Source organism: Camelina sativa, chromosome 4 (assembly GCF_030686135.1).
Source record: "Camelina sativa cultivar CO46 ecotype springtype chromosome 4, ASM3068613v1".
Taxonomy (NCBI): Eukaryota; Viridiplantae; Streptophyta; class Magnoliopsida; order Brassicales; family Brassicaceae; genus Camelina; species Camelina sativa.
In genome coordinates, this window is record NC_141883.1 from 1112917 (window position 1) to 1134788 (window position 21872).

At 36.8% G+C, this 21872-nt stretch overlaps 1 long non-coding RNA gene and 2 pseudogenes across 2 annotated transcripts; all 3 read right to left on the reverse strand.

Annotated features, from left to right (window-relative positions):
- Nucleotides 1–4296: 4296 nt before the first annotated feature.
- LOC147945181 (uncharacterized) lies at nt 4297–5265 on the reverse strand (annotated as a pseudogene).
- A 9497-nt stretch (nt 5266–14762) lies between these two features.
- LOC104779501 (uncharacterized) lies at nt 14763–15561 on the reverse strand. Of its 2 annotated transcripts, XR_002037615.2 has the most exons (4): nt 15418–15561; nt 15204–15322; nt 15053–15109; nt 14763–14964 (listed from the first exon to the last, which is right to left on the reverse strand). It is a non-coding gene; the product is annotated as an uncharacterized LOC104779501 (long non-coding RNA). The 2 variants fall into 2 exon arrangements; XR_015596380.1 differs by lacking the exon at nt 15053–15109.
- A 4815-nt stretch (nt 15562–20376) lies between these two features.
- Nucleotides 20377–21183, reverse strand: LOC147945182 (uncharacterized; annotated as a pseudogene).
- Between the last annotated feature and the right edge of the window lie 689 nt (nt 21184–21872).

Sequence of the window (21872 nt, forward strand, 5' to 3'; positions counted from 1 at the left end):
GCATGACAGTATGACACGCACACATACGCTAAAACGTAAACATAAATATTGTGCTCACAGACACGAACGCTAGTAAGTTATAAATAAGTTACAACTCTCAATGCCTTAACAAAACAGCGAACATGTTACCAATCCTAAAGATATTGAACATGTTAACTCGCAAACGCCAACACATTTTGTTGCAATATTTTATTTTACTAGTATTAAACCCCGTACGTAAATAATTTGTACATTCATAATGTAGGTAAAAGCAAAAGGAAAATAAAAAAGAGAAATCTTCATAATGTAGGTAAAAGCAAAAAGAAAATAAAAAAGAGAAATCTATATACCATGATAATGTTGTAAACTAGAGAAATCAAAGGAGGTTTTCTCTTGTTTTATTCTTATTCATAACTTGATCGAATGTTACATATATATAGTAAAGTAAAGGCTTAAACATAAACCAACTAGGAATAGGAAATAGGCCATGGGTCTTACACACCAAGACATATAATGGGCCAGTTATGGAAATCCACTCCAAGTGTTTTACAACACTCTTCCTTGGATAACATAACCGTGCCGGTGCTAAGGGATCAGTGCAATACGCTTAGGGGTGCTGCCTCATTAAAACTTTACCAGGAAAACCTATTGGAACAAAACCATGGTGAAGGAAAAAGAGTACAGCACGCATTGCTCTCCTTGTTCTATGCATCACTGTAAATCCTTAAGCCTCCACATTCCAATATGGTGCACGAGCTTCTTGAACATTGATGTCGATAGTGACTTGGTGAAGAGATCAGCTAAGTTGTCGCATGACTGAACTTGCACCACTTGAACTTCTCCAGTCTTTTGTAGTTCATGTGTGAAGAAGAATTTGGGTAATATGTGCTTCGTCCGATCACCCTTAATGTATCCTTCCTTAAGTTGTGCGATGCAGGCCGCATTGTCCTCATATATGATAGTTGCTTCCTTGTCATCGACCATTCCACAATCTGATAGGATGTGTTGAGTCATCGACCTCAACCACACACACTCTCGGCTGGCTTCATGCATAGCTAAGATCTCCGCATGATTAGATGAAGTGGCCACAATGCTCTGTTTCATAGAAGGCCACAAAATTGTTGTACCACCGTGTGTAAACACGTAGCCGGTTTGAGACTTTGAATTGTGTGGATCCGATAAGTAACCTGCATCAGCAAAACCAACTAAACTTTCTTTGTCATGGTTAGTGTAATATACACCCAAATTTGTCGACCCTTGTAGGTAACACAACACATGTTTAATACCGTTCCAGTGCTTTTGGGTTGGACAAGAGCTATATCTAGCTAGGAGGTTCACGACAAAACATATGTCTGGTCTAGTGTGGCTAGCCAAGAACATTAACGCTCCTATAGCACTGAGGTATGGCACTTCAACACCGAGAACTTCTTCATCGTCCTTCTTTGGACCGAATGGATCTTTATCCAAATCAAGGCTCCTCACAACCATCAGGCTAGTCAATGGGTGAGCTTGGTCCATATTAAACATCTTGAGTACCTTTTCAGTATATGCCATTTGATGCACAAGGATTCCATCATTTATGTACTCAAGCTGCAATCCCAAACAGAATTTAGTATTGCCTAGGTCTTTCATCTCGAATTCTTGTTTTAGATATTCGACTGTTTGGGCGATTTTCCCAGAGGTTCCTAGAATATTCAAATCATCCACATATATTGCTATGATTACAAACCCTTTGTTTGCAAACTTTTTCATAAATATACATGGACTGATGGGATCATTCTTATAACCCTCTTTGGCTAGGTACTCACTTAGTCTATTGTACCACATTCGCCCACTCTGTTTCAGTCTATAAAGGGATTTGTTTAGCCTTTTGCAGTATTGTTCTCGAGAACCGCTCTTATTTTTTAGCTCAATACCCTCTGGTAATCTCATATAAATCTCATTATCCAGTGGACCATATAGATATGCGGTTACAACATCCATTAATCGCAAATCGAGTTTTTCTCTTATAGCCAGACTTAGCAAATATCTAAAAGTCGTTGCATCCATCACAGGGGAGTATGTCTCCTCATAATCTATTCCTGGTCTTTGAGAGAATCCTTGTGTTACAAGCCGTGCCTTATATCTCACGATTTCATTATTCTCATTTCTCTTTCTTACAAAGAACCATTTATGTCCTACTGGTTTTATATCGAATGGTGTCTTTAAGATCGGACCAAACACATTCCTCTTCTTTAAAGAGTTTAACTCCACGTCAATGGCTTCTTTCCATTTTAAGCAATCTTTACTTTGAGTTCACTCTAATATAGACGTGGGTTCATGATCCTCATTTCTTTCAAGTGATACCTTGTAAGCAAATATTTCATCAATGTCGACATCTTACGGTTCCATTGTATTCCAGACATGATATAATTGATTGAGATCTCATTATTATCAACACCTTCAGGACCTTGAGGTTCAGCGTCCCAAACCTCATTCGGTGCCTTAGGATTTGCCGCGGCCATGTTTATTATTTCTTTAACCTCGGTTTGATTTGCACCTTTCTTAGATTTCCGAGGGTTCTTATCTTTGGAACCTAATGGTCTACCTCGTTTTAAACGGCCCTTAGACTCTATAGCAATATGTACTGGTGTATTACAAGCTGGTATGTACGATTTCGTTATTCTTTTTGGGTCAGCAAAGGAATCTGGCAATTGATTAGCTAGCTTTTGCAAATGTATAATTTTATGGATCTTTGCATCACAGGCTAGAGCCCGAGGATCTTGCCAATTTAAGAATGTTTGATTCCATGTTATTTCTTTGACCAACTTGTCTTTCTCTCCACCCAACATAGGAAATTTGGATTCAGCAAACTGACAATCCGCGTATCTGGCCTTAAATAAATCACCCGTAGTTGGCTCAAAATACTTAATAATGGTGGGAGAATCATATCCAACATATATTCCCATCCTCCTTTGAGGTCCCATCTTAGTTCTCTGTGGTGGAGCAATTGGTACATAAACGACACACCCGAATGTTCTTAGATGGGATATGTCTGGCTCATGACCCGTTAATAATTGGGATGGTGAATAGTTATATTCACTAGATAGCCTGATACGTATTAATTCAGCTGCATGTAATACTGTGTGTCCCCAAGCCGACACAGGAAGCTGCGACCTCATAAGCAATGGCTGAGCAATCAATTGAATACATTTAATGAAAGATTCAGCTAATCCATTTTATGTATGGACATGTGCCACAAGATGTTCCACACTCACCCCATGGACATACAATAATCATTAAACGCTTGAGATGTAAATTCACCAGCATTGTCTAGACGTATAGTCTTAAGTGGAAAATCTGGAAAGTGGGCTCGCAGACGTATAATCTGGGCCAGTAATCTAGCAAACGCAATGTTTCTAGTTGACAATAAGCAAACATGCGACCATCTGGTCGATGCATCTATCAGGACCATAAAATATCTAAACGTCCCACAAGGTGGGTGTATTGGTCTGCATATATCTCCTTGTATCTTTTCTAGAAAGTTTAAAGTCTCTTTAGTGACTTTCACTGGTGATGGCCTTAAAATAAGTTTCCCTTGTGCACATGCTACACACGTGAGATGTTTAGGGATAACTTTCCTCTCTTTAAGAGTGTGTCCATTTGAATTCATTATTAGTTTACGCATCATGTTCGAACCCAGATGGCCAAGCCGGTCATGCCATAAAGTGAATTGTTCATTGAACCTCTTGTTCATTGCCAAATTAGCTTCTATCATATTAATATTAGCATGGTATAAACCAGTGGCTAGTGCGGGTATAGCCTTTAGGACTTTCTTATGTCCTTGGGTGATTTCAGTTATATATAGGAACTCTTGGTTTCCTTCACCCTTAGTTTCAACATATAGACCATTCAGACGAATGTCTTTAAAGCTCAATAAGCTTCTCTTAGAGCTAGGTGAATATAAGGCATCACTTATCTCAAGATGTGTGCCATTAGGTAATAAAATATGAGCTTGACCATAGCCTTCTATCAAGCTCGCTATACCCGCAATTGTACTAATATTGATATTTTTCATTATGAGATTAACAAAATATCCCTTATCCTTCAAAATCGTGTGGCTTGATCCACTATCAACCACAAGTATGTTCTTGTCCCATCTATAATGGACAAAAATTCATGTTTTAAACTTTAAAGTAATAAAACACGCAAATATATATTGAAGGAAATAATTTAATTTAAACCAAAAATAATTATTCAAAAATATTAATCCAATCGAATGCAAAGCATAGAATATAAATTAAATCAAAAACCACATTTGAGTTTAATTATCCTCTCTTAAACAATCAGAGGTTTCATAATCCAATAGGTCATCCTTCTCATGTCTTGATAGAGGTCAACAAGATGCTTAGGAGTTTTGCATGTCTTTACCCAGTGGTTCTCCATACCACATCTATGGCAAGTGGACTTGGTCTTATGTTGCGGTTTAAATTGCCCACGGCCTCTACCCCGACCACGGCCGAAGCCGAATCGGTTTCCACGGCCTTGACTACCAAAGTTGTGTCCTTTGTAGGTCCCATGACCAGGACCACCACGTCCACCTCTCCCACGGCCACGACCATACTTGTCCTTATGGACATAGTTACACTCTTTAGTCTCCTTTGGCTCTTTAGGCTCGTTGGGATTTTTCTTTGCCATATCAACCTTGTGAGCTTCCGGTAATGGAGCTGTACCCGGAGGTCTCAAAGCACTATTCATCATCAATAGCTCATTGTTCTGTTCAGCAAGCAACAAACAAGAGATGATGTCTACAAACGTTTTAAACCCCTTTTCACGATACTGTTGTTGAAACAGTATGTTATTGGAGTGAAAGGTAGAGAATGTCTTCTCTAGCAAGTCCTTCTTAGTAACCTCAGTACCACATAACTTTAGGATTGAGACTATCTTAAATAGCTCTGAGTTATACTCATCCACGGTTTTGAAATCCTGGATTCTTAAGTTTTTCTAATCAAATTGAGCCTTTGGTAGGAGCACCGTCTTTTGGTGTCTGTATCTATTTCTCAATGCTGTCCAAAGGTCAAGAGGATCTTCAATAGTGAGGTACTGGTTTTTGAGACTCTCAGCAAGGTGATGGCGAATATGCATTTTTGCCTTGTACTTGTTCTTTTCAGAACAATCATTATCCTCCTCAATGCACTCGCAAAGATCTTTTGATTTCAGATTGATCTTTGTGTCCAATGCCCATTGCAAGTAATTATCTCCAAAAACATTAAGGGCAGCATAAGAGAGATTGTTAAGCTTTGCCATCTATAAAACAGAACATGCATCCGATCATTAGCATGCGGTATTTAAGACCGAACCATGCAACAAATTTAGGTCATGCGGTATTTGAGACCGAACCATGCCAATCACTTAAGGTCATACGGTATTTGACACCGAACCATGGCATGCTTTTACATTCAAATTTTCGTGGCTTATTATGCATGAAACAACAATCCTAGACAACAAATATAATCTAGCATGCAATGTTTTTCCTTTTACTAAATTTCCTTTTTCTTAAATTTTCCTTTTTTTTTTTACTAACCACAAAGTTTTAGGAAATATTTTCTAGGATTTTAGGATAATGTCTAGATTTAATTTGGAATTTATCCTAATTTTATTTTCATGCAAAACACATATAATTTCGATTTTAATTTCTTAGTTTTAGGGTTTGATTAAACAAACAATCTTAATCGGATTTAATCCTTAGAACAAACAGCTTAATATTTTTTTTCGATTTTAGGTTTCTAGTTCTAAGGTTTTCATGCAACAAGTAAACAAGCAATAACAACCAGATTTTAAACATATCATGATTAGTTCAATTGCAATCAATCTAAGCAATCCTAAACCTCAAGCAGCCAAATTTTAAAGTTTTAGGATTCTAGGGTTTTAGGATCTCAAAGCTTAGGGTTTTATTTGTTGGTTGTTTACTTGTATATTTTAGGGTTCCATTAGATTTAAGAGATCATGTTCGATTTCATAGGTTCTAAGGGGGTTTAGATTATTGTTTACCTTCCACTGATTTGGGGTTGAACGGATTGATCCGGGAGCTAAAGACCTCAGATTTAACAAGCTTTGCCACGAACTGATTTGATCACGAACGCAGGCTTCTCACGAACACGAACTGATCTCCGAACAGGAACTCACCCGGACAAGATCTGACCACGAACATGGACGGATCACGGACATGAACCGATCGCCGAGCTTGGACGAACAAGGGTTTTGTGCGGCGGCGGTTTTAGGGTTTTTAGGGTTTTTAGGAATTTTTTTTCAGTTGGACTTTTAGGGCTATCGTGCTGATAACGTGTTGTAAACTAGAGAAATCGAAGGAGGTTTTCTCTTGTCTTATTCTTATTCATAACTTGATCGAATGTTACATATATATAGTAAAACAAAGGCTTAAACATAAACCGACTAGGAATAGGAAATAGGCCATGGGCCTTTGGCCATGGGCCTTACACACCAAGACATATAATGGGCCGGTTATGGAAATCTACTCCAAGTGTTTTATAACAGATAAATCGATTATCTAACTGGTATTTTATTCCCAGAAAAAAAACATTGTTTTGATTTCAGTAGTGTTTTGAACACAAAATACCTATCGGTCAACAATGCTTTCAACACAAAACCATTGATTAAACTTTTTTTTTAAAACAAAAAAAAAACTTGTATTCAGTACCATATTTTAAGCAATTCTAGGTAACATATGTGTTGTATTTTAAATACAATTCAACAAAAGTTATTTCAAACAATACAACACAAAGCTTTTGAGGCTGCTTGCTTTAACCATTAAAACTTACTTGCGTTTTATGTGTTTTGTGAATACTTTGACATTTAAAGCTTTAAACCCTCCAGAAACAGGTTCCTGTAGAATTTAATGTGGATTTGGAATTCAATTGGAGAAAAATAGAGATGACATAGATCTAAAGGATGTTCTAATTGTTATCTTGAACTGTTAAATGATAGTAGTACCTTTTGAGTCATTGAGTGTATGGCGATGGACGGCAAGAGTCTTCTTGGGTATCTGTCATAGCATGTTCAGAAACTTTCTAGTATATATGAAAATACTAAAATTTCCCGAGTTTAAATTTTTAGAAAAAAACTATGGAACAAATATTTTAAACTGAATATTCTGATTTTTTTTAACTAACGTGGTTATGTAGAGCACATTGTAGTTACATATAGAAAGAGATATGAGGCAATAAAATAAATGTAGGAAGAAGGGAAGAAAAATTATTGGAAACAAATTAAACAAAACCCTATATCATATCGTACTAGATAAGCACCCGCCTGATATGCGGTTTTAAAATTTTGTAAATTAAATTATAATTTTTTTTTGTTATTATACACTGATTTATATCTCTTTACAAATTTTTTATGTATGTTATCATTAAAAGTGTTTTGTTTTTTTACATCTAAGTATATTGTATGTTACAAATATATTCTTTACCATCACACCAGAAAAATATCTATATAAACATATTAAGCCAACTATTATAGGTCTATTTATTTTCACTTTTATATAGTTTCTTTAATCACTAAAATTGTTAGCTTAAAAAACACTTCTTTAAAAGTTTAAAACTGACCAATGTAAATTATAACATACAGTATATATACTATGTAAATTATTTCAAATTCTATGAAGAAAATTAATTTGAAATAATTAAAGAAATAATACAAAATTATAAGCACAGTAATATATGAATCTCAAATCAAAGATGAAAATATAAATTAAATAAAACAATCTAAAAATACTACAATAAAATTAAAAATATAGTATTAGAAAAAAAGACGCATATATTAATCTTATATTTGTTTTGGTCAACATATTAATCTTACTTATTCCAAACTGAAAAAAGAGAAAGTAGGAGAAAGTTTTGGTTTAAGAAAATAAAAAAAATTTACCTTCCCATTAATTTTTTTTACCAATAGAACAAAATTTAAAGCAGTGTTTTTGAATAAATTATTTTGTTAGATGAAAAATGTTAGACGATCTATGTTTATATAGAGGTGAATATTTATATTTTTTTAGAATTAATAATTAATTGTAAATTTTCCTTAATTCCTTTTCTATTTTTTTTGTTGAATTAATAACCTTGAAATTAAAAATAAGTAAATAATGTTATAATTTCGAATTTTATGAAATATATAGTCTTCTTATAATTATTTTTTAAAAAACTATTTAATTTTTGTAATTTTTTATAATTATCTTTTTACATTATTAATATTGTTTAAACAACTTTTTTTTTTTCAAAACAATATCTCAATTCTCAAATCTCTCCTATTAAATATTAACTTTTACACATGTCAAAATCTCATATTAAAAACTTGACACTTGTCAAATTCCTATTGATGGCTAACTTTCAAAACCTAACTTTGTATAATATGTTGTGAAACTAGAGAAACTCGAAGGAGTTTTTCTCTCTTATTATTATTAACTCAATCGAATGTTACATATATATAGGGATAGATAAACCCTTAGTACAAAACCGACTAGGAATAGGAAATAGGCGATGGGGCCTTACACACTAGGACATGTATGGGCCGGTTATAGAAGATCCACCATCCGTGTTTTACGACACTCCCCCTTGGATGACATAACCGTGCAAATGCTAAAGGATCTCTGTAATGCGCTTGGGAGTGCTGTCTCATTAAAACCTTACCAGGAAAACCCATTGGGACAAAACCATGGTGAAGGAAAAAGAGTACAGCACGCATTACTCCCCTTGTTCCAAGCATCACTAGAAGTCCTTAAGTCTCCGCATTCCAATCGGGTGCGTGAGCTTCTTGAGTGTCGATGTCGATAAAGATTTGGTGAAGAGATCGGCTGAATTGTCGCAAGACAGAACTTGTACTACTTGAACTTCTCCGACCTTTTGTAGTTCATGTGTGAAGAAGAACTTCGGTAAAATGTGCTTTGTCCGATCTCCCTTGATATATCCTTCCTTAAGCTGTGCGATGCAGGCTGTATTGTCTTCATATATAACCGTTGGTTCCTTATCGTCGGCCATGCCACAATCTGTCCTGATATGTTCAGTCATCGATCTCAACCACACACACTCACAGCTGGCTTCATGCATTGCCAAAATCTCTGCATGATTAGATGAAGTGGCTGCAATGGTTTGCTTCATAGAACGCCATGAAATTGTTGTACCACCGTGTGTAAATACATAACCAGTTTGGGACCTTGCATTATGTGGATCCGATAGATAACCTGCATCAGCAAAACCAACTAAACCTTCTTTGTTATAGTTAGTATAATATAAACCCAAATCAAGCGTTCCTTGTAGGTAATGCAATACATGTTTGATACCGTTCCAGTGCCTTTGGGTTGAACAAGAGCTAAATCTAGCTAGGAGGTTCACGGAAAAACATATGTCTGGTCTAGTGTGGCTAGCCAAGAACATTAACGCTCCTATAGAACTGAGGTATGGCACTTCCGGACCGAGAATTTCTTCATCGTCCTTCCTTGAACGGAATGGATCTTTATCCAAATCAAGGCTCCTTACAATCATTGGGCTAGTCAATGGGTGAGATTGGTCCATATTAAACCTCTTGAGTACCTTTTCAGTATATGCCATTTGATGCACAAGGATTCCATCTTTTATGTACTAAAGCTGCAATCCCAAACAGAACTTAGTTTTACCTAGGTCTTTCACTTTAAACTCTTTCTTGAGATATTCAACTGTTTGGGCGATTTTCCCAGAGGTTCCTAGGATATTTAAATCATCCACATATACTGCTATGATTACAAACCCTTTGTTTGCAAACTTCTTTATAAAAATACATGGACTGATGGGATCATTCTTATATCCCTCTTTGGCTAGGTACTCACTTAGTCTATTGTACCACATTCGCCCACTCTGTTTCAGTCTATAAAGGGATTTGTTTAGCCTTTTGCAGTATTGTTCTCGAGAACCGCTCTTATTTTTTAGCTCAATACCCTCTGGTAATCTCATATAAATCTCATTATCCAGTGGACCATATAGATATGCGGTTACAACATCCATTAATCGCAAATCGAGTTTTTCTCTTATAGCCAGACTTAGCAAATATCTAAAAGTCGTTGCATCCATCACAGGGGAGTATGTCTCCTCATAATCTATTCCTGGTCTTTGAGAGAATCCTTGTGCTACAACCCGTGTCTTATATCTCACGATTTCATTACTCTCATTTCTCTTTCTTACAAAGACCCATTTATGTCCAACTGGCTTTATATCGAATGGTGTCCTTAAGATCGGAACAAACACATTCCTCTTCTTTAAAGAGTTTAACTCCACGTCAATGACTTCTTTCCATTTTAACCAATCTTTACTTTGAGTGCACTCTAATATAGATGTGGGTTCATGATCCTCATTTATTTCAAGTTCTACCTTGTATGCAAATATTTCATCAATGTCGACATCTTTACGGTTCCATTGTATTCCATACATGATATAATTTATTTAGATCTCATTAATATCAATACCTTCAGGTCCTTGAGGTTCAGCGTCCCAAACCTCATTTGGTACCTTAGGATTTGCCGCGGCCATGTCTATAATTTCCTTAACCTCGGTTTGGTTGGCACCTTTCTTAGATTTCAGAGGGTTCTTATCTTTGGAACCTAATGGTCTACCATGTTTCAAACGGGCCATAGACTCTGTAGCAACTTGAATATTGTGTTCCTTTTGAACATCAATACGTACTGGTGTATTACAAGCTGGTATGTACGATTTTATTACTCTCTTAGGATCAGCAAAGTAATTTGGCAATTGATTAGCTAGCTTTTGCAAATTTATAATCTTTAGGACCTCTGCCTCACATGCTAGAGTCCGAGGATCTTGCCAATTTAAGGATGTTTGATTCCATGATAATTCTTTGACTAGCTTGTTTTTCTCTCCACCCAACATAGGAAATTTGGATTCAGCAAACTGACAATCCGCGTATCTGGCTCAAAATACTTAATAATGGTGGGAGAATCATATCCAACATATATTCCCATCCTCCTTTGAGGTCCCATCTTAGTTCTCTGTGGTGGAGCAATTGGTACATAAACGACACACCCGAATGTTCTTAGATGGGATATGTCTGGCTCATGACCCGTTAATAATTGGGATGGTGAATAGTTATATTCACTAGATGACCTGATACGTATTAATTCAGCTGCATGTAATACTGTGTGTCCCCAAGCCGACACAGGAAGTTGCGACCTCATAAGCAATGGCCGAGCAATCAATTGAATACGTTTAATGAAAGATTCAGCTAATCCATTTTATGCATGGACATGTGCCACAGGATGTTCCACACTCACCCCATGGACATACAATATTCATTAAACGCTTGGGATGTAAATTCACCAGCATTGTCTAGACGTATAGTCTTAAGTGGAAAATCTGGAAAGTGGGCTCGCAGACGTATAATCTGGGCCAGCAATCTAGCAAACGCAAGGTTTCTAGTTGACAATAAGCAAACATGCGACCATCTGATCGATGCATCAATAAGGACCATGAAATATCTAAACGTCCCACAAGGTGGGTGTATTGGTCCACATATATCTCCTTGTATCCTTTCCAGAAAGTTTAAACTCTCTTTAGTGACTTTCACTGGTGATGGCCTTATAATAAGTTTCCCTTGTGCACATGCTACACACGTGAGATTTTTAGGGATAACTTTTCTTTCTTTAAGAGTGTGCCCATTAGAATTCTTTATTAGCTTACGCATCATGTTAGAACCCGGATGGCCAAGCCGGTCATGCCATAAAGTGAATTGTTCATTGAACATTTTATTCATTGCCAAATTAGCCTCTATCATATTTATCTTAGCATGGTATAAACCAGTGGCTAGTGCGGGTATAGACTCTAGGACTTTCTTATGTCCTTGGGTGATTTCCGTAATATGTAGGAACTCTTGGTTTCCTTCACCCTTAGTTTCAACATGGAAACCGTTCAAACAAATGTCCTTAAAACTCAATAAGCTCCTCTTTGATCTGGGTGAATATAAGGCATCACTTAGTTCAAGATGTGTGCCATTAGGTAATAATATATGAGTCTGGTCGTAGCCTTCAATTAGACTTGCTATACCCGCTATTGTGCTAATATTGGCATTTTTCAAAAATGAGATTTAGCAAAATATCTCTTATCATTCAAAATTGTGTGGCTTGGTCCACTATCCACCACAATTATATTTTTGTCCTCAGCCATTTCTCAATATGGACAAGAATTATGTTTTATCCATAAAAGCATAACAAATGCATATTTAAAGGTAATAATATAATTGGTTTTAAACCAAAATAATAATTCAAAATCATAATCCAATAAAATTCAAAGTATAAAACATAGAAATTAAATCAAGACAATTTTAAAAGTAATTATCCTCTCCTAGACAATCTGAAATCTCATAATCCAATTGGTCATCATTCTCATGGTTAAAATCTTCTTCACCATCGAGATGAACCAGGTTAGCTTATGGATTTTTTTTTCAAACTCTCTTGATAGAGATCAATAAGATGCTTAAATGTTCTGCATGTCTTAGCCCAATGATTTGCCATACCACATCGGTGATAAACCGATTTAGTCTTATGTTGCGGTTTGAAAATTCTGCGGCCTCTACCACGACCACGACCGAAGTCGGATCGGTTCCCACGGCCATAACCTCACAATACTGTCTTGAATATGTCTTAAAACCCTTTTCACAATACTGTTGCTGAAGTAGTATGTTATTAGTGTGAAAGGTTGAGAATGTCTTCTCTAGCAAGTCCTCCTCAGTAACCTCCTTACCACATAATTTCAATATCCAGACTATCTTAAATAGCTCTGAATTATACTCATCCACGAATTTAAAATCCTGGATCCTTAGATTTTTCCAATCGAATTGAGCCTTTGGTAGGAGCACCGTCTTTTGGTGTCCATCTGTTTTTCAACTCTGTCCAAAGGTCAAGAGGATTATCAATGGTAAGGTACTGGTTCTTGAGACTATCAGCAAGATGATGGCGTATGTGCAAATCGCCTTATATCTAATTTTCTCAGTGCAATTATTATCATCCTCAATGCACTCACATAGGTCCTTTGATTTCAGGTTAATCTTAGTATCCAATGCCCATTATAAAATACAAAACATGCACCCGATTATTATCATGCGGTATTTGAGACCAAACCATGCAGTTATTTTAGTCTTAGGCCATGCGGTGTTTAAGACCGAACCATGCCAATTGTTTTAGTCTAGGTCATGCAGTATTTAAGACCGAACCATGGATTTAATATTAAACTAGGCCATGCGGTATTTGAGACCGAAACAGGTCATTATATCAAACTAGGCCATGCGGTATATGAGATCGAAACATGTCATTATATCAAACTAGGCCATGCGGTATATGAGACCGAAACATGCCGATTTTAGTAGATGATTTCTTGTCTTTTATTACATAATTTCGTGGTTTATCACGCATGAAAATAATCCTAGATAAGTCTAGTATGAAACAGGAAAATATGCACATAATTTTAAGTTTTAGAAATTTTCCTTTTCGTAGATAAGATTTCTTTTTTCTTCAATTTTCCTTTTTTTTTCTATAAACAGGATAATGACAAAAAATTTAGGGAGCTAGATTTTCTCTAGGATTCCGATTTTAGGGTTTGATTTTAGGGTTTTTGTTTTAAACAAACAATCAAAGATAATCGGGTTTAAGCTTAGAACAAACAGATTAATATTTTTTTCTATGAATTTCAATTTTAGGTTTCTAGTTCTAAGGTTCTCATGCAAACGATTTTCAAGCAAGCAATCAACAACAACCAGATTTTAATCATAGCATAATTGGTTTAATTGCAATCAATCTAAGCAATCCTAAAACCTTACAGCAATCGATTTTAAAGTTTTAGGGTTTTAGAGTTTCAAAGCTTAGAGTTTTTGTTTCTTGATTGTTACTTGTAGATTTTAGGGTTCTATTAGATTTAAGAGATCAGGTTCGATTCATATGTTCTAAGAAGGTTTGATTTATTTACCTTCCACAGTTTGGGGTTGACTGGAATTGATCCGGGAGCTAAAGACCTCGGATATATCTTGAGCTTTTTATCACGAACAGGCAACGAACCTCAGACTGGTTTTGAATACAAACTAGAACCGATCTCCAAGCTTGAACAATCACGAACTTGATCCGTTTGAGAGCTTGGACGAACAGGAGAAGATGTGCGGTGGCTTTAGGGTTTTAGGGATTTTCTCAGTTGGAGTTTAGGGAAAACTCGTGCTGATAACGTGTTGTGAAACTAGAGAAACTCGAAGGAGGTTTTCTCTCTTATTATTATTAACTCAATCGAATGTTACATATATATAGGGATAGATAAACCCTTAGTACAAAACCGAATAGGAATAGGAATTAGGCAATGGGCCTTCGGCCATGGGCCTTACACACTAGGACATGTATGGGCCGGTTATGGAAGGTCCACCATCCGTGTTTTACAACATAATAAGATTTATAAAATAATCAAAAGTAAAATAAAAAGACAAATAAATTAAGGAAACAAATTCTGTAGACTTTTTATTAATGAAATTATTTCGGTTTAGGTTTATAAAGGAGAATTAAAATTTAAATTTTTTAATTAATAAAATATATGTCGGTTTAAGTTTATAAAAGAATGATTAGAGTTTAGATTTTACAATTAAACAAAATTATGTCGGTTTAGGTTTACAAAAAAGTGGCTAAAGTTTAGATTTTACAATTAATAAAATTAATAAATTATATGTTGGTTTGGGTTTACAAAAGAGTGTTAGGGTTTAGAGCATTGTCATTGCACATACTCAAATAAATGTTTCTATCTTTTATTAATATTAAAACTAATACTAATCTCTCCTCACCCTTGTTTTTTTTTTGTCCTCCCATTAGTCATCTTTGGGTGTCTAATTTTTTGATTGCCATACAAGAATAGAACACAACTCAATGAAAACATTTTGCAGTAGCCAAACTCCACCAAGCACTTTCAATCCAAAATCAACATGTGGCTGCATAGAGAATCATGTTGATCAACATGTGGTAAAGCAAGTAACTTTCAAATCAGTTCTGAGTCACTTTTATGTGAGATATAGCGACCTTTTCCATTAATGAAACTACAACCATTCCAAAACAAGGGAAGGTCGGCAGAAGAGGCTGCAAAGGTAAAAGATGATAAAACTTCCGTGTTTATGGAACTAAGAGTAGTAAAGCTTTGCATTGCTTGCGTTCCATTATCACTCTTACTGACCTGAACTCTAATTCGTAAAGACATCATCTTTAGCACCAAAACAATGTTGGGATTTCCTGCCCACTTTATTGATGGTTCTAACAAAAGCTCCTTCTCGTTGGTCTCATAGAACTTAACTCCTGCAGGAGATTAGAGACAAAATGTCATTAACCAAATTAGCACATAGAACACAACGGTAAGAGATCACAAGAACTAAATGGGACCAAGGATTTACCGTGAACTGTTGGTGGAAGCGTTCCAAGACTCAATTTTTCAAACTCAATAGATTCTATACAGAACTTCCCAATATAATCTGCAAATATAGGTTGTGTAGAACTCCGGATGATCCTGCAAATAGCTTATACAAGAAAAGAAACCTAAAGCTTTAAACACAGTAGCGGCATATATAGAAGAACTGGTTTGGTGGATAGAGAACAATTAAGAATGGTTTGGTAGTTGCATTTATGGTAAAGTGGTTAGGTAAGGTTTAAGTGTTTGTTGTGTTTAAGTATGACATAACACACAATCAATGACAACTACCACCCAATTTATGTTTAACTATTACAACTACCAAGCAATTTATGTTTAAGTGTGACCAAACAAGCTATCAATGTGAAGAACCAAACAAGACTTAAAACAAGACTTACAACATAACCAAAACAAGACTTAGAACGTAAACAGAACAAGAGACAATAAATGATAAAAAACGTAACCAAAGCAAGACTTACAACCCATGTTTTAGAAATCGCTAGGTGCTAGTCGGGCGGTCGAGCTAGGCCTAGCGATTAATCAATTAATCGGAAATTACACGGGGATTAATCGGGAACTAGTTTTAGGGCTTATATCTAACATTAAAAGTATATATATTATTTCATGTGTAAAATTACAAATATCTCCGATGGTGTAGTGGTTTTAGTCCCTATTACGAAGTCATACGTCCATGGTTCGAGTCTCAGCAGTATATTTTTAATCAATTCACTTTATAAAAGGGTAAAATCGGTATTGTCGCTTCATCTTCTTCCTTCCGACTGCGCACCCACAAACCCTAAAACGCGAGCCACTGTAATTTTTCCGTTTCCCAACATTTTTTGGTTCGGTTTACACCATACTATATACAAAACCTTTAGATCTAATTATAAATAATCGATTTTCATCATAACTCTAACAAAAATTTGAGTTTTTTTTTCACATATCCGATTTATTGACCGAGTTTACTAAACTCGCGGCGGCTGGGTGCCGCCGAGCGCTTTTCCGGCGATTAACCGGCCGCCAAGACCGATTTTTAAAACAGGGCTTACACCCTAATCGCTATGTTATCAGCCCAACAACTACAAGCAAAACGTGAACAAAACACAATTTAAGACTTTAATCTAAAACTACACACAAAGCTGAAGTAAATATAAGTCTGAGGAATAACATACCTTCGACTACGATACGATGACAATGGCTTCAGTCTCAGTGCTTCGATACTTGAGATTCATGGCCTCAAACTTCAATATCGGTTTGGGTTTATAAAAGAGTGGTTAGGGTTTAGATTTACAATTAAACAAAATTGTATTTCATTATGGTTTATAAATGAGTGGTTAGGGTTTATATTATACAATTAAATAAAATTATATATCGGTTTGGATTTATAAAAAGTGATTTGGATTTAGATGTTATAATTAAAAACTATAATATAATGTTTAGAATTAATAATTTTAAAATTGGTTGATAAACAGAATTGGTTTCCTTAATTAAGAGAGGGTGATCCAGCGCCTAGCGCCTAAATAGGCGGTTTAGACGTTTAGAGTGTAATTGCAGTTTCAGAGAAGACACAATATTGCACTACAATGATCTGAATATATTCATCACGTCTCAATGCGTTTTATAGTTTTACAACAACTGAAGCAAACTAAAAACAAGGACACAACTCCACTAGCTTAACCACTAAGCTAGTTTTACGCAAAACAGAATTGACTGAAACAAACTAAAGAGAACAAGTCTCTTTTATTCCTAAACTTACGGAAACAAAGGCACGACCCAATAAACTCAACATCCCTCCCCTGAACTGAAGTCTCTTAAGAACTCAGTTCAAAATGCTCATTCCAAAAGCTTCACGAATTCTCTAAAACGTTACCATCTTCAACGGCTTTGTCATGATATCTTTAATGGCTCCTTCTTTAACCAAGTCCCTTAGAAAATGATAACGAACCTTGATATGTTTGGATCTCCCGTGTAAAACAGCATTCTTAGACAGCTTGATAGTAGAAGTATTGTTACACAACAGCACCATTTCTCCTCCTTTATCGTATCCGATTTCCTCTAGAACTCTTCCCATCCAAACAGCTTGACAAGCGCAGGTTGCTGCTGCAATGTACTCTACCTCAGCGGTCGAAAACTTCACAATGGGTTGCTTTCGTGATGACCATGCAACGACTCCTCCACCCAACAAAAACACATACCCTAAAGTGCTCTTGCTATCATCAATATCTCCCGCATAATCACTATCCGTGTAATCGACGAGCCCTGTTCTTCCCTCTTTCTTGTACCAAATCCCATACTCCATAGTACCTTTCAAATATCGCATGATCCTTTTCACAACACCAAAGTGCAGCTGTGTTGGACTGGCCATGAAATGACTGATGGGGCACACCACAAACATCATATCATGACGTGTTGCTGTTAAATACATTAAGCTTCCCACCATCTGCTTGTACAAAGTTGCATCGACCTTCACACCTGCCTCGTCTCGACCAATTTTCTGACCATGAACTATTGGATTGCAAACAGAATTAAAATTCTGTATTCCAAATCTCTCGATGACCTCCGCTGCATATTTTCTTTGACAGATAAAAATGCCATTGTACTTTTGCACTACTTCTATGCCAAGAAATTATCTCATTCTACCTAAATCAGTCATATCGAATTCCCTTTTCATAGACTGCTTGAACTCAGGTAACAACTCATCATCATCACCAGTAAAAAGCAAGTCATCAACGTAGATGCTAACAATGAGTATTTTACCTCTTCTGCGTTTGATGAACAAGGTTTGTTCACTGATGCTGCTCTCGAAACCTTCTCTAATAAAGTAAGCTTCAATGCGACTGAACCAGACTCTTGGTGCCTGTTTTAGTCCATACAGGGCTTTGTGCAATTTGTAAACCATATGCTCCTTCCCGGTTGCCTCATAACCTTGAGGCTGTTACACAAAAACATCCTCCTTTAACTCGCCATGTAAGAATGCCGATTTCACATCCAGTTGATGAATACCCCAACCGTGTTGAGCTGCCATTGTGATAATCATTCTTACAGTATCCATTCGAGCCACAAGTGCAAAGACTTCTATGTAGTCAATTACATACTCTTGAGCATAGCCTTTCACGACAAGTCTGGCTTTGAATTTGTCTACTTCTCCCAGCTCGTTGAATTTGGTTTTGTAGATCCATTTCACTCTGATTGCCTTTGCTCCATCTGGAAGCGTCACCAACAACCAGGTGTGATTCTTCTCAACCGAACTTATCTCAGCATCCATCGCCTCTTTCCACCTCAAGTGCTTTGCAGCTTCCATGAAAGTTGTTGGATCTGAGATGACCATGAAAGCCATCATTTCAAGTCAAATTCTCGCCATGTTTGCCTCATCTTCAGCATCAGATAATTCTTCTCCAGAGGTGTAATCATCGTGCCAAGCAGGTGGCCTTCTTGGTCTACAAACTGTTGAGTTTGTAGCTTCAGTGTTGACTTGAATGGGCGAGGAAAAGTCCTCAATTTGATCTCCTGCTTCTACCTCCTCTTCTTCGTTTTCATTTTCAACACATTCGTACTCATCTTCCCACTCAAGCTCCATGCTTTGTTCACTTGAATAACTATCGTCCCACTTCAATTTCTTTTCCTTTTCAAAGATCACGTCTCTGCTAACATGAACCTTCTTCTCTATGGGATCAAACATTTTGAAAGCTTTTGATTTGCTACTGTAGCCAGTCATGGCACACATCATGCTCTTGTCGTCAAGTTTGGTTCATTTGACATCGGGAACATGGATGTATCCGATGCTACCAAAGACTTTGAAGTACTCAACCGATGGCTTGGAACCTCTCCATGCTTCCTCCGGTGTCATATCTTTCACGATCGCTGTAGGAGATTGATTAAGAACATGATTTTCCCACTGTACTGCATCTGGCCAAAAACTCTTTGGCACTTCCTTCTCTGATAACAACGCCCTCACCATGTTCATAATCGTTATGTTTTTGCGCTCAGCGACTCCGTTTTGCTGCGGAGTGTATGCAGTGGTGAGTTGTCGCTTGATCCCGTGTTCTTTGCAAAACTCCTTGAACTCAGTAGAGTTGTACTCTCCTCCTCTGTCAGTTCGCAGACACTTAATGAAATTCCCTGATTGCTTTTCCACAAACGCCTTGAACTCTTTGAAAATGTGGAAGGCCTCTGATTTCTCTACTACAAAGTATATCCATGTTTTCCTTGAGAAATCATCAATGAAGCTTATTAAGTACCTCTTTTGGCTATTTGATGGTGGATTAATTGGACCGCACAGATCAGAGTGGATGAGTTCCAGCTTTTCGATTGATCTCCATTTGCTCTGTTTTGGGAAAGAGACTCGGTGATGTTTCCCTTTGATACATGCTTCACATGTGATCTTCATTTGTCCAATGTCTGGTAATCTGGTGACCATCTCCTTGTTACGCAGGATGAGAAGACCTTTGTAGCTGAGATGACCATATCGATGATGCCATAGTTCTTCTTTGTTTGCAACATCAACTTGTAAGCATCTTTCCTCCATTGCCTTATCACATGTATCACTTAGCAGAACGAACATCCGATTTGCAGTCATAATGGACTCTGCTATCTTTCCTCTTAAGGGATGATAGATGCTGCAAGTTCTTCTTTCTCCTCCTTTGAACAAGACGTCCAGCTCCTTCTCTTGGAGTTGCTCAACACTTAGCAGATTGTTCTTCAATTCAGGGACGTAATAAACGTCATTAACCACGTAGCTTATTCCATTGAGTGTTATCTTCACGACTCCTTTTCCACTGACCATCAACTTGTTGTTATTCCCGAGTTTGACATTGTGAGTGAATGTAGTGTCCAAACTCGAGAACATGTTTCTCTCACCACACATGTGGTTTGAGCATCCAGAATCTACGAACCAGACATCTCCTCTTCTGGTCCCTTGAAGTTCAACATAAGCCATAAGAAGAACTTACTCTTTTTCATCAATCTCTGCAAAGTGTACACCATTGTTCCCACTTGGACATTCATAGGCAAAGTGTCCAAGATTGTGGCAGCTGTAACACTCAATTTTTGCCTTGTTAAATGAGTGTCCTCTGCCCCTCCCTTGACCTCTATAGGATCCTCGTCCTCTTCCTCAGACATTGAGAGCTTGAGCTTCTTCTTCACGGTTGCTCTTCTTGAATTTCTTCTCGTGAACGGATAGAGAGCTCTGTAGCTCATCAATCTTCATGTTCCCTGTGTCTTTAGACTCCTCGATAGACTTGTCAACATAAGTGAATATTTCGGTCAGAGTTCGACGTATCTTCTCAACGATCTTCTAATCTAGCATGTCTTCCACATTACTTCTCATATGGTTGGAAACAGTCATCACCCTTTTGAAGTAGTCGTCAATACTCTTTTCATTCTTCATGGTAAGAACCTCAAAATCTCTCCTTAAGGTTTTGAGAAGAGATCGCTTCACTCTCTCGTTTCCTCCAAACTTTCTCTTCATGGATTCCCAGATGATTTTGGATGTTTTGCGATCCAAGATCTGTTCAAATACGACCGGATCGATTGCTTGAAACAGGTAATACTTGACTTGATGATCCTTTTTCTTCAACTCCTCAAGACTCTTCTGCTGCGCTGCAATAGTCTTGATTCCCGCTGCTGGCTCAGAAACACCTTCTTCTACTAGACTCCACAGCCCCTTTTCCCGTAAGAGGTTCTCCATTAACTCGCTCCAATGATCGTAATGACCGTCGAAGTGAGGAATCACAAGTGTTTTGTCTTCACTCATCTTTCTTTCGCTGTTCTCTCTTTTCTCACTTTGAAAAATTTGTATTTTGCTCTCATACTAATTGTAATTGCAGTTTCAGAGAAGACACAATGTTGCACTAAAATGATCTGAATATATTCATCACGTCTCAATGCGTTTTATAGTTTTACAACAACTTAAGCAAATAACTGGAGCAAACTAAAAACAAGGACACAACTCCATTAGCTTAACCACTAAGCTAGTTTTACGCAAAACAAAATTAACTGAAACAAACTAAAGAGAACAAGTCTTTTTTATTCCTAAACTTACGGAAACTGGCACGACCCAATAAATTCAACATAGAGCATAAACCATTATCTATATATATGATATTATATATAATTTATATAAAAATATATGTTAGAAAAAATTATAAACAAAAAATAGAAAAATGCATTTATTTGGTGTAGATTAATAATATGTGAACATTTATAATTATGTATATGAATATGAAACTTAAAATTTTAAATATATATAGGAGCGCGTTACAAAGCGCGTTCACGATTGCAATCGCTTATGTTCTTGGCGGTTTTATACCGCTACTTCCCTACATGTTCATACCGCAAGCCATGGAAGCAGTAGTGGCGTCTGGGATCATAACTCTGTTCGCTCTCTTCGTATTTGGCTATGCAAAAGGGCACTTCACTGGCAGCAAACTGCTAAGGAGTGCG